This window comes from Crinia signifera, chromosome 1 (assembly GCF_055691185.1).
Source record: "Crinia signifera chromosome 1, ASM5569118v1, whole genome shotgun sequence".
NCBI classification, from domain to species: Eukaryota; Metazoa; Chordata; class Amphibia; order Anura; family Myobatrachidae; genus Crinia; species Crinia signifera.
The window spans coordinates 33,107,197-33,120,815 of record NC_139217.1 but is presented as its reverse complement, the minus strand read 5'-3'; the positions used below and the strand labels follow the sequence as shown (position 1 = coordinate 33,120,815).

The following is a 13,619-nucleotide window of genomic DNA, read 5'->3' as shown; positions in this document are numbered from 1 at the left end:
TCCGCCCCACATCCGCCGTCATACTGGAGAACAGCGCGTCTGCGCGATGTCTCCTTCGGTGCTGTTAGCCGCCTCTTCCCTTCTGATTGGTCTTTCGGCTGCTTGTGTGGAGTCATACGCTGGCTCTTGATTCGCCGCAGCGGGGTTGTGTCGTTGCTATGGTGACTGTTTATGGATATGACAGTTTCTCTTGTGTGTCTTAGCCTCGTAAAGATTCTTATGTATGCGGGGTTTTTTGCCATTGACATATGGAGAGGGAAACATAATTATAGTGCATTACTGATCTTAGAGGCGATATTGAATAATGCGCAAAACAGTGGTATTGTTAAAAAGAATCAATGCATCAAATGGACCGTACTGTGTAGATAATACATAGATAAATGGAGGCAAAGTGCTCCCAGATAGAAATACTTATATAGCAGATAATATTAGCGAAGGGTTATGACAATTCCAGGGGATGTTGGTAAAACAATGCTATAGCGTCATATTTATTCTTTTATTGTATTACTACAGTCTAATTTAGAGACTCTGGAGAAATTCCAGTGGACCATATGGATTATTATAGTTGCGAATGAAGTATTAGTGAGGTATATTCCATGGTTGCCTCCATGTATGTGTCCCTGTTCAACCTTTGACTACAGCACCTGGTCTTCTTTGGAGGTACCCCTTCCAAGTACTGGCCAGGCCTAGCACTGCTTAGCTTCCAAGATCGGACGTGGTTGGGCGTCCCAGTGTAGTATGGCTGTATAGAGGTGAGATGTTATGGGCACTGGAGGGTCATGTAATTATCCTCTTCATTGGAGCCCATTACTATATATTATTTATGGGTATAGGGCGGCATAACGCACCTTTTTAGGGTAGTTGGACAAGTCATCATAACACTTATGTATATCCAGGACTTTTCAAATTTCACAGGAACGGTGCTATTTCGTAATTGTCATTAAATCCGTCAGGGTTGAGTGTATTTAGTTCAAAAATCCAGAACATTTCTCTGCGGGAGAGCAGGTTGGACAAATCTCCCCCTCTTTCTCCCAGTGTTACATGTTCTATTCCCTTGTAGACCAGTTTATCTGGGTCGGAGTTGTGGTATTCCAGGAAATGCTGTGAGATGATATGAGTTTGAACCTTGTTTTTTATGTTTCTTACATGTTCTTGGATCCTGGTCTTCAATACTCTCTTAGTCTTCCCGATGTATTGGGTCCCGCACGGGCATTCCAACATGTATATTACTGAGGTGGTCATGCAGTTGATTTAAATGCGGCCATTGCAATATCTGTAAACTGCTTCATCCGAACAGAAGAACGATCCAAAACAAAGAAAAAACGAAAGATTATAAAATTAAACATTTCATCAACTGCATGACCACCTCAGTAATATACATGTTGGAATGCCCGTGCGGGACCCAATACATCGGGAAGACTAAGAGAGTATTGAAGACCAGGATCCAAGAACATGTAAGAAACATAAAAAACAAGGTTCAAACTCATATCATCTCACAGCATTTCCTGGAATACCACAACTCCGACCCAGATAAACTGGTCTACAAGGGAATAGAACATGTAACACTGGGAGAAAGAGGGGGAGATTTGTCCAACCTGCTCTCCCGCAGAGAAATGTTCTGGATTTTTGAACTAAATACACTCAACCCTGACGGATTTAATGACAATTACGAAATAGCACCGTTCCTGTGAAATTTGAAAAGTCCTGGATATACATAAGTGTTATGATGACTTGTCCAACTACCCTAAAAAGGTGCGTTATGCCGCCCTATACCCATAAATAATATATAGTAATGGGCTCCAATGAAGAGGATAATTACATGACCCTCCAGTGCCCATAACATCTCACCTCTATACAGCCATACTACACTGGGATGCCCAACCACGTCCGATCTTGGAAGCTAAGCAGTGCTAGGCCTGGCCAGTACTTGGAAGGGGTACCTCCAAAGAAGACCAGGTGCTGTAGTCAAAGGTTGAACAGGGACACATACATGGAGGCAACCATGGAATATACCTCACTAATACTTCATTCGCAACTATAATAATCCATACGGTCCACTGGAATTTCTCCAGAGTCTCTAAATTAGACTGTATTATTATGTAGTAATACAATAAAAGAATAAATATGACGCTATAGCATTGTTTTACCAACATCCCCTGGAATTGTCATAACCCTTCGCTAATATTATCTGCTATATAAGTATTTCTATCTGGGAGCACTTTGCCTCCATTTATCTATGTATTATCTACACAGTACGGTCCATTTGATGCATTGATTCTTTTTAACAATACCACTGTTTTGCGCATTATTCAATATCGCCTCTAAGATCAGTAATGCACTATAATTATGTTTCCCTCTCCATATGTCAATGGCAAAAAACCCCGCATACATAAGAATCTTTACGAGGCTAAGACACACAAGAGAAACTGTCGTATCCATAAACAGTCACCATAGCAACGACACAACCCCGCTGCGGCGAATCAAGAGCCAGCGTATGACTCCACACAAGCAGCCGAGAGACCAATCAGAAGGGAAGAGGCGGCTAAAAGCACAGAAGGAGACATCGCGCAGACGCGCTGTTCTCCAGTATGACGGCGGATGTAGGGCGGAAGTGGGGCGGATATGACGTCCCGCCCCGCTGTTCCGTACACTAGTACAGCAATTGAACTAATTTAACTGCAATTAACTTATTTACATTTGCAGGACGGCGCTAAAAACAGTCTCTAGTCATATACCACCTTATATAATTACTAATTTAAGCTAGATCTACCTCCGCAACTGTATTATTTACTCGCTCACTGCTACATTGCTTAATTGAAGGACAGGAAGTGATGTAAGCTTGTCTCATACCATAAATACTCGCTCCTACCAGTTTGTCCACACCCCCTGAGGAAGTCTGCTAAGACGAAACATGTCGGGCAGCTTTTAATCCTGTCTCCTCACGAAGCTAAGCGATTTTCTATTTCTTTTATTTGAAATTTTATGGTCCCGCTTTTTATGAATATATGACTATATAGGCAGTATTTTTACTTAGCCTAGTCGTGGTTTTTTATTATGTTTGTAGCATTTTAAATTATCCTTTTATTTGCTCATCACATATACATATTTTGTAAAGCATATATTCTTATTGTCACACCCACTGGTGTCATTTACTGTGCTGTACCAGCCCCCCCACCCCTTTATTGTAATAAATTTCTGACTATTTTTTCCAAAAACTCTTTCATATTTCATTTAATATATATTTTTAAGGTAAAACTGATCGCCGAGTTCCTAAACTATAGCCCCCCATATATATATATATATATATATATATATATATATATATAATGGGGTACCCCTTCAATGCGCTAATATCGATATATTTAGGCAGCAACTTAATTTGTCCCCCCTGTTAGTGGAGGAAAGGAAGAGAAATGGAAAAAGCGGAAAGAGAGTGCGCCACTAGTATGAATCTACACCACCACAATTGCTGTAGTAATTACAGAGTCATATTAAACATTGGTAGTTTTAATAAAAAATCACATAAAAACAACTGATAAAAGATTTTGTCTTGTAGTTCATCGATTTCATATGACAGAAGTATCTTGTATTGATTTCACAAAAGACAGAAAACACCCAACGCGTTTCGTCAACAAGTGACTTCCTCAGGGGTAACAGTTCACTATGAAGATCAAACACTGGATGCACAATTTGCGTATACTAGTGTCCTATCAAAAACAACGAGTAGAGGGATCTCCGTTGGATCCTATTGGGATCTGCACAATAGGCAGCATCCAATTTGGATAAAAATTTCTAAAAATCAGATTATCCAGCAGGAACAGAAAGAAAGCGATATTCTCCCAAACAACTTTTGTATAGTGAGAGAGGCGCCTGTCTGTCATCCACTGCCGATAGCCCTGCGCCTTCTACTTATATATTTATGCCTACTCGCTAAGATGGCGTATTCGGTCAGTTTGCCAGCATCGCTGTCTTATTAGCTGAGACGTGGATCATAGTCAGACCTCGCCATGGCAACGGACGCCAGCACTGGGTTTGTACCTAGTCTGACGCCGTAGATCCAGGCGCTAGGTCTGATACATGTGTATGCGGCCAGTTGCCGTGGAGACGGACGCGGGGAAGGACTTCTGTCTGCACCCGCGTGACGTCACATCCGGCTGTCCGTACTGCATACAGCAATCTTCCGGGCTTATTCCATGGTGAGAGCGGGCATGCACAGGTGGAAGCTGTTGGCGGTAATTATACAGGTGTGTTGGCTCATTCTAGATTGGCCTTGCTATATATATGTGGTCTAACTGATAGCCATTTATGCTCCTGACGACGGTGACCACACCGAAACGGCCATCGGGCATCAGTGGCTTGAAAGTGGACACCCATGCTATGTTTTGCTGGACTGTGGTAACGTTCCTTGCTTGGACTGTCATCATGTCGACACTGTTTACCCTACATGGTGTGTCCCCATGCTGTTTTTTCTCTTTTTGACTTTGAAATATAGACACTCTGGTGAAACCCTGATGTTGGCTACTTCCTGTGGATTTCTATTGAAAATTCTTTGGGCCCTGCTGCTACTATATTTGCTAGTAGCACTAAGCAATTATCCACCCTGGTGCCACGCCACCATTAGCTACTCCCCGTGGCTCTCTATACTCTGATCAGATCCAATCATTACCTGATTTTACCAGTTGTGAGACCTATCAGTTGTACTACCTGCTGAGAATATTCCTTTAAACTGCTTGCTGAGATACGTTGTACCTTTCCGAGTATTGAAATTTCAACGGACCGTTATATGAAATTGTACCTTCAAACTTTATCGGTATAGAACTCTTATAGTGTCTGCTGGCTATGTTATCTGCCCCTGATGAAGTCAGGTTCTGACGAAACGCGTTGGGCTATTCTTCACAGATTTGAACATCACTTCATGTGAAATTTTAAACATCAGACATCAATTGTTGTATCAAGCAGTATTTTATCATTGTTTGTTATATATATGAGTTATATGCATTTGTGATACCCTGTAAAGGGATTCTGTTCATTTTTATAATAAACGGTAAAAACCGGTATTTTTCTGTCTAATATTGGCTAGCGCCCTCTGGAAAACCTCCTTTCCTTCCATATATATATATATAGAAGAAAAGTTCAAGTCGGCACTCTCTCGTAGGTGCAAAAGGAAATATATGCCCTGGTGCCTTGTAATGCGTCTGCAACGCAAATATAACAATACCAAAGTCGATACCAGCACTCAAGGGACTTATCATCAAACAATAGACAAACTCAGATGTCTGTGAAGCGACGTTTCGGTTTATTACAACCTTTTTCAAGCTTAAAACAACAGTGTACATGTACAGATATATATACATAATGTGACCATTACCTTAACCAACCCCCGTGGGATAGTCGCCAGCCTCCGTCCGTGGCACCGGATCATCTGACGTCATCCGTTTGAGACGTGCACCTGTCGATGCGTCCGGAGCTCCGGGCCGGTTGCTAGGCGACCATCCTATAATAAACAAGACACAGTGATTCAGTGAACATAAAATACACTACACGTACAATTACATTATCATGAAGACATCCATATACATGTCTTAATACTTTTCAGTGTAACAATCTTCCGTTAAAGGGCTGTAATCTGTGCGTCTCAGTCTAAGCAGGGAACTACAGGGTTTTGAAACAGAAGAAGCTGTGAAACAAGGCGTCAATTAACCAATTAGGAGAGCTGATGGACATAATTAAATGGTGTCTGAACTTCACAAGAAACAATGCATACTATAGGATTCATTGAGGCCATATGGATGTACTGTGTTTAATTTGTGTATCCACTTGGCTTCTCTTTGGAGCAGTGCTTTATCTCGATCTCCTCCTCTCTGATTAGGGGGGATGTGATCAATAATTTTGTAACGGAGGGTGGCCAGGTTGTGTTTAAGTTCCCTGAAATGTCTAGGGACCGGTTGTTCTGTGGGGCCACTCTTGCCTTCGAGTGCTGCTTTAATGTGTGATCTATGACCTGTCATTCTGGTTTTAAACTGACAGGTGGTTTTACCCACATAAATTAAATTGCACGGACATCTAATAATATAGATGACATGTGTCGATGTGCATGTCAACACATGATTAATCGGGATCTTGATGCCAGCATGGGGGTGCGTGAAGTCTTCCCCAGTCTCTAGGTAGCCACAGGTAGTGCAGTTAGTGCATCTGTAGCAACCCGGTTTGCGTTGTAGAAATCCTCTGGGTTTGGAAGGGGAGAGGTTTGAGATATCATTACAGAAATACACTGCTGCACTGTGCTAGTGCGCACCCTGTTGCAGCCAAAAGAGGGCTGCCCTTCTCTCAGTTTTTAAGGATACGCCGCATTTGCGACGATCCGAGCGTGACTGAAACTGAGATGAACAAAATGCTTAATAAATTTCTGTGTAGAGGCTACAAACTACAGGACTTACTACAGGCCAAACAAAAGGCTTTGCTTATCCCAAGAGATGAAACTCTGAAACAAAAAGAGAAGAAACCCCTCTCTAATAAAATTCCATTTGTACAAACCTTCAATCACTCCTCAAGACAAATTGCCAGTGCTGCCAGAAACCTCTGGCCGATTGTAACCAGAGACCCTGATCTTAAAACGTTTGCACAAGACAAATTACTACCGAGTTATAAACGACCCAAAAATCTGAAAGATATCTTGGTGCACAATGATATCTCAAACCTCTCCCCTTCCAAACCCAGAGGATTTCTACAACGCAAACCGGGTTGCTACAGATGCACTAACTGCACTACCTGTGGCTACCTAGAGACTGGGGAAGACTTCACGCACCCCCATACTGGCATCAAGATCCCGATTAATCATGTGTTGACATGCACATCGACACATGTCATCTATATTATTAGATGTCCGTGCAATTTAATTTATGTGGGTAAAACCACCTGTCAGTTTAAAACCAGAATGACAGGTCATAGATCACACATTAAAGCAGCACTCAAAGGCAAGAGTGGCCCCACAGAACAACCGGTCCCTAGACATTTCAGGGAACTTAAACACAACCTGGCCACCCTCCGTTACAAAATTATTGATCACATCCCCCCTAATCAGAGAGGAGGAGATCGAGATAAAGCACTGCTCCAAAGAGAAGCCAAGTGGATACACAAATTAAACACAGTACATCCATATGGCCTCAATGAATCCTATAGTATGCATTGTTTCTTGTGAAGTTCAGACACCATTTAATTATGTCCATCAGCTCTCCTAATTGGTTAATTGACGCCTTGTTTCACAGATTCTTCTGTTTCAAAACCCTGTAGTTCCCTGCTTAGACTGAGACGCACAGATTACAGCCCTTTAACGGAAGATTGTTACACTGAAAAGTATTAAGACATGTATATGGATGTCTTCATGATAATGTAATTGTACGTGTAGTGTATTTTATGTTCACTGAATCACGGTGTCTTGTTTATTATAGGATGGTCGCCTAGCAACCGGCCCGGAGCTCCGGACGCATCGACAGGTGCGCGTCTCAAACGGATGACGTCAGATGATCCGGTGCCACGGACGGAGGCTGGCGACTATCCCACGGGGGTTGGTTAAGGTAATGGTCACATTATGTATATATATCTGTACATGTACACCGAAACGTCGCTTCACAGACATCTGAGTTTGTCTATTGTTTGATGATAAGTCCCTTGAGTGCTGGTATCGACTTTGGTATTGTTATATATATATATATATATATATATATATATATATATATATATATAAAAAATGGGGTACCCCTTCAATGCGCTAATATCGATATATTGAGGCAGCAACTCAATTTGTCCCCCCTGTTAGTAGAGGAAAGGAAGAGAATTGAAAAAAGAGGAAAGAGAATGCGCCACTAGTATGAATCTACACCACCACAATTGCTGTAGTAATTACAGAGTCATATTAAACATTGGTAGTTTTAATACAAAATCACATAAAAACAACTGATAAAAGATTTTGTCTTGTAGTTCATCGATTTCATATGACAGAAGTATCTTGTATTGATTTCACAAAAGACAGAAAACACCCAACGCGTTTCGTCAACAAGTGACTTCCTCAGGGGTAACAGTTCACTATGAAGATCAAACACTGGATGCACAATTTGCGTATACTAGTGTCCTATCAAAAACAACGAGTAGAGGGATCTCCGTTGGATCCTATTGGGATGTGCACAATAGGCAGCATCCAATTTGGATAAAAATTTCTAAAAATCAGATTATCCAGCAGGAACAGAAAGAAAGCGATATTCTCCCAAACAACTTTTGTATAGTGAGAGAGGCGCCTGTCTGTCATCCACTGCCGATAGCCCTGCGCCTTCTACTTATATATTTATGCCTACTTGCTAAGACGGCGTATTCGGTCAGTTTGCCAGCATCGCTGTCTTATTAGCTGAGACGTGGATCATAGTCAGACCTCGCCATGGCAACGGACGCCAGCACTGGGTTTGTACCTAGTCTGACGACGTAGATCCAGGCGCTAGGTCTGATACATGTGTATGCGGCCAGTTGCCGTGGAGACGGACGCGGGGAAGGACTTCTGTCTGCACCCGCGTGACGTCACATCCGGCTGTCCGTACTGCATACATCGTTCTTCCGGGCTTATTCCATGGTGAGAGCGGGCATGCACAGGTGGAAGCTGTTGGCGGTAATTATACAGGTGTGTTGGCTCATTCTAGATTGGCCTTGCTATATATATGTGGTCTAACTGATAGCCATTTATGCTCCTGACGACGGTGACCTCACCGAAACGCCCATCGGGCATCAGTGGCTTGAAAGTGGACACCCATGCTATGTTTTGCTGGACTGTGGTAACGTTCCTTGCTTGGACTGTCATCATGTCGACACTGTTTACCCTACATGGTGTGTCCCCATGCTGTTTTTTCTCTTTTTGACTTTGAAATATAAAGAAATTTTTTTTCCATTGGAAATGGATGTGCTGGCTTCTTTTACTACTCTCTCTATATATATATATATATATATATATATATATATATATATATATATATATATATATATATATATATATATATATATATAAAAATGGGGTACCCCTTCAATGCGCTAATATCGATATATTGAGGCAGCAACTCAATTTGTCCCCCCTGTTAGTGGAGGAAAGGAAGAGAATTGAAAAAAGTGGAAAGAGAATGCGCCACTAGTATGAATCTACACCACCACAATTGCTGTAGTAATTACAGAGTCATATTAAACATTGGTAGTTTTAATACAAAATCACATAAAAACAACTGATAAAAGATTTTGTCTTGTAGTTCATCGATTTCATATGACAGAAGTATCTTGTATTGATTTCACAAAAGACAGAAAACACCCAACGCGTTTCGTCAACAAGTGACTTCCTCAGGGGTAACAGTTCACTATGAAGATCAAACACTGGATGCACAATTTGCGTATACTAGTGTCCTATCAAAAACAACGAGTAGAGGGATCTCCGTTGGATCCTATTGGGATGTGCACAATAGGCAGCATCCAATTTGGATAAAAAATTCTAAAAATCAGATTATCCAGCAGGAACAGAAAGAAAGCGATATTCTCCCAAACACCTTTTGTATAGTTAGAGAGGTGCCTGTCTGTCATCCACTGCCGATAGCCCTATATTTATATAAATATAAATATAAAGAGGATATCTGTATGGAAAATGCATATAAACACATATAATATATATATATATATATAATTTTTTTCTCCCCCTTCCCCCCCTTTTTTCTGCCCCCAAGAATATCGCCGGATGCAAACCCCTATACAGGGTCCCATCTTTTAGGGTCAGTGCCACAAACATATTACGTCTAATCTCTCTTTTCACACATGATCAAACTGTCATGTATACTCCCATTAAAAATCTGATATAATGAAACACTTTTCTTCAACATCAACTGTCCTTATACTGTATTATAAAATAAAATATTGGATCCAGGACACACTACCAATAGGCATTACCAATCGATATGCCCTCATCAGTATAACATCATCTCTCTTGTGTGTGCGTATATACATATATAACTTCTTAGTAAAAATCATTCCTCCCGTTTTTTGGTTATCCTGTGTACTCACCTAAAAAGGTTTCCTTTTTGCTATAATGACTTTTTTTAATACAGTCATATTAAGTAATACTAATCTTCCATATTCTGGCACTTTGCGCTTTTGATATATCCTTTACTGAGAATAACAGCCCTTCTCTTTCTCCCTCCCCCTTAGCATTTCAGGTGGAGGTGATAGCGTCACACTCCCCCGGCCAACCTATCAGCACTAGAATCACCTGCTTTGATATGCTACTTAATAGCAACACACCTCATTACTCTCACACACATTGAAAAAGCCTTAGGGCGAAACGATCGTTTGTGGTCATGATAGACGCTGACAGCAGCGTGCTGGGACCTTTAGGATTTCCAAGGGTATCCCTCCCCTTGCCTCACATCTCACCAACGCCGCTCACACTGCCCCGGCGAACCCGGACAGCAGCACACAGGAGCAGAGTCACTGAGCACAGCCCCGGGAGAAGCAGACACGCTGTTTCACAGCCGGTAGCAGAGACACACTCCTGCTGCGGCAGCCGGTGTTTGTGAGGTCAGCCGCAGAGACTCACAGCCACATCAGAGCGGCATACCCGGATGAGATCACAGACCTGATCCCCAGGGTGAACAGTGAGGTAACCACGGTCTCCTCCACCCACTCTTTGCCCTCTCCTCACTTTATCTCTCTCTACACTAGCACTCTTTCCTTCCCCCTTTTTTTCCTTCTTTTCCTTTTTTTCTCCCCTCGATATCTCTCTTTACATTTCCACTCTCTTCTATAGGGGAAGTAATAGCATTTATTCCTCACTGCCTTCCAGCTGCCACCTCACCTAAAGGTCATACTGCACCAATTAAATCCTCTTTTCTCTTTTTTCTTCCATTCCTATACCAAGCAATTTGTGGGGTCCGCTCACCCGCCATACCTCAAGGCCCCTCAGTGTCATCTCACACTGACAGGAAGCCAACAGAAACTTGGGCCATCTGAGTACATGGAGGGGGTGACCCCTCTGCAGGAAACTTATGACCCCAAGACTGCTATAGGTATATACAGCTGGGCAGCAGCCACCCCACCTCCTTCCCTCCAGACTTCTAGGCCATTTGGGGTTTGCTCACCCGCAATACCTAGAAGCCCCTCAGCATAATTATATCCTGACGGAAGCTGACAAAACCTGGGCCTTTCTAGTACACAGAGGGGGAGACCCCACTGCAGGAAACCATTGTTCCCTAACTTTGTCATAGGTATACAAAGCTGGGCAGCAGCCACCTCACGGGGACGCATAGGGAATTAAGGTTGACTTCCCACAATACCTTTAAAAGCCCACTGAATATACCCAGTGGTAGCTTGTATGGCGGAATATGACCAGTAGCAGTCAGGGAGACCTGACTGTGAAGAATTGTCTTCTTTCCATACGATAGGTATATAAAGTCGGTGAATTGTCACCTGGGAGATTTTTGCTTTGGTTATTTGCTTCTATCCCTTCTACTTATCCTCTCTCTTTCTCTCAGAGTGAGGGAGGAGACCAATCTTGCCTCGTAGGCAATACAAATTATATTAAAATACCTACTCATATTTTCGCTGAGCTTTATAGAATTTATCTACTGTGAAAATAATATGTGATACACTGTTATAGAATCATTGTTCCTATGACTCGCAATATCAAATTGTTGATTAGATTGAATGAGTAGACTAAAACACGTACAAGTCATCTATCACTGCCTACAGTAAGGCTGCTACAGGCAGCCAAACAAAATATATGTTCTGACCTTGTTAAGGGAAGAGTGCAAAATTGTTATTCTTTAAACAACTGTGTATCCAATGTGTCTAAACTGTACCGCAGATCTCTGATACAAGAGACACAACATCTAGCATTAGATACGTTGATACCAGCATATATATCTCTCTCTATTTTTCTTAAAGAAACATCACTTTTTGTTTTATGCTGACTGCTCTAGGCGTGTAGGAATATAAGACTCATTACTATCAGAGGGAGCGTATCCCCTGAACATTTGCCAGAGGGAGCCCATCCCATAAATATCTTTAATTTGTGGGGTAAATGTATCCATCCATGTTATTTGTTTGTGTGTCCATGTCTAGTGCTTATTTTTATTAAAAATTTCATTAAAAGCTATATTTTAAAACTAATAAACTTACATCAGGGGTAACTCCCTGAACACATCAATAGTGTATCACTAATTTAAAGGGTTCATGTACAATTGATCAACCTATTTAGTCACTTCTATACATCTTTTCATAAAATTATTTTTCTTACTGTACTAATCATTACATAAGAGTGCCCCGACAAAAAGAGAGTCTTTCCCTTCTTCCCAAAATTCTATATTTTTACTCTCTAGGGAGCACCTCCACATCTCTTATCAAATACGAGTCATGTACTCATGTTGGTAATTATACAGTACTGTGGATTTAAACATACTAAATCTTACTGCTTTACACCTGTGCACTGGTCTATCCCCATATCCCCTTTTCCCCTAACAGTAGTTCATACATTTGGCCTGCTATCATTTAGATAGCAGCACCGATATGGACATTTTTCGTCATTTTCACCAAAAAAGTGAAACTTCAGGCCTCTTGCCAGAACAGAAGATGTTGACTCAGATCAAAAAGCTTTTGCACGTTTCTTATTCAGGTCAAGTCACAACTTTCCCACACTAGTCGATTCATTTGAAGGACACACAATATTGTTATTTTAATGTATTTATTATTTCTTTATTTAATAAATCGGTTTGATGTGTCATTTCTTCCCTTTATAGGAAAAAAAATTCTCTTCTATAGTATTCAATGCCACAGTATGCTGAGGCGCTATTCACACGGTCATGGCAGCTTAATACTGTACAATACAGTTTGCAACTCGGCTTCTGCACCTCCCCCACAATCACTCATTAGTATTGATTGCCACTGAGCTCATTTTATGCCTGTATCAAAACACCTCCCCAGCCACGCTACTGCCCATTCACGCTATTGACTCCTGTTATCTAGTGATTTTGTCTTTAATTTGTGTACAAAATTCTCGGCTTTTATTATCAGAATGAGCTCTATTATTTCTAACAGTATTCCTGGTTTCGTTCTTATAAAATGGAAAAAAACCCTATAAATCCAATGTATTACTTGCTCCCTACTCTACAGGATCTCATAAATATGACTTGCACCTCCCCAGCCACGCTAATGCCCATTCACGCTATTGACTCCTGTTATATAGTGATTTTTTCTTTAATTTGTGTACTAAATTCACGGCTTTTCTTCTCAGAAACAGCTACATAAAAAAAAAAAAAAAAATTGTGTGTCCTAAGGATTGAACCCATGACTGACAGATTATAAGTCTCCTACCATACCCACTAGGCCACAGCCATCTGCGAAATAATCGGACACCAGGGCCTTTATCTTAGTGTATACAGCATAATGTGACTGGACTGTAGGCCACGTGGAAGTCATATTTATGAGATCCTGTAGAGTAGGGAGCAAGTAATACATTGGATTAGACTATCCTCTACCTCCAACATAAGGAACCATTCCAAAATACAGTGTTAATGGAAAAATAAATTTTCAGGTACTTGTGTATTATCACG

The 13,619-nt window shown here is 41.3% G+C and overlaps 2 pseudogenes; one reads left to right on the top strand and one right to left on the bottom strand.

Annotated features, from left to right (window-relative positions):
• Window positions 1-632: 632 nt before the first annotated feature.
• LOC146040329 (5S ribosomal RNA) lies at window positions 633-750 on the bottom strand (annotated as a pseudogene).
• Window positions 751-1,850: 1,100 nt separating this feature from the next.
• LOC146041102 (5S ribosomal RNA) lies at window positions 1,851-1,968 on the top strand (annotated as a pseudogene).
• The last annotated feature ends 11,651 nt before the right edge of the window (window positions 1,969-13,619 follow it).